This window comes from Thamnophis elegans, chromosome 12, assembly GCF_009769535.1.
Source record: "Thamnophis elegans isolate rThaEle1 chromosome 12, rThaEle1.pri, whole genome shotgun sequence".
Taxonomy (NCBI): Eukaryota; Metazoa; Chordata; class Lepidosauria; order Squamata; family Colubridae; genus Thamnophis; species Thamnophis elegans.
This window is the reverse complement of record NC_045552.1, coordinates 59,587,982-59,588,823: the sequence shown is the minus strand read 5'-3', so window position 1 is coordinate 59,588,823 and position 842 is coordinate 59,587,982. Positions and strand designations below refer to the sequence as shown.

At 46.4% G+C, this 842-nt stretch overlaps 1 non-coding gene across 1 annotated transcript; it reads left to right on the top strand.

Moving 5' to 3' along the window:
• The first annotated feature begins 393 nt into the window (after window positions 1–393).
• Window positions 394–500, top strand: LOC116516258. Its single transcript, XR_004256321.1, has one exon. It is a non-coding gene; the product is annotated as a U6 spliceosomal RNA (small nuclear RNA).
• Window positions 501–842: the final 342 nt, after the last annotated feature.

Genomic DNA, 842 nt, shown 5'->3' with positions numbered 1-842 from the left:
TCAGGAAATTTATCCTGAGTTCTAAGTTGCTTCTCTCCTTGATTAGCTTCCATCCATTGCTGCTCCTCAACTGCAGAAGACTAAAATGTCCGGCGTTGCCCCTGGATTGCAAGAATGGTGAGAGTGGCGGAGTGGGAGTGAGTAACGGTTTAAACAAGCATTACTTTAGAGAAAGGCCACCTCCGGTTTTGTGGGTGGATAAGAAATCGTGGCAGGTTTTGAATGGGTGCCCAGTCAACAATGTTTGTGAGCTGTCGGAGAAAAGAGGGAAGCCGAGGGGGTCTCTTTGGGAGGAAGGGACCCATCCTCTCAAGATGATGGAACCAGCCAGTTCCAGATCATTAAAGATTTCTCAGAACCTCACAGTTGTTCTCCCGAATTCGCACAAGGCATGTGCTCGCTTCGGCAGCACATATACTAAAATTGGAACGATACAGAGAAGATTAGCATGGCCCCTGTGCAAGGATGACACGCAAATTCGTGAAGCGTTCCATATTTTTGTTGTGTTTTACTGTTTTGTTTTATTTTATTCACATTTATGTTTTGTCTTGCACTCCCTCCTACGAGTTGTAAGCCGCCCTGAGTCCCCTCAGGGAAAAGGGCGGCCTATAAATGCCAAATAAAACTCTAAAAACTCTAAAGGTCGGAAGCCCATCTTGCCTGCGCCTGAGAACCGCCTGCTTCCTAACTTGAGAATAAATCACACGGAATAAGAATGCAAAGTCATAAAACGTAATCAGATGGGCAGCTTACGTGGGGTTTACAAGAGAGGCGGTGGCTGTTTCATACGGAAGCACGAATGTACTGTGGACGACCCACCAAAGATAACACGGTTTCATGGG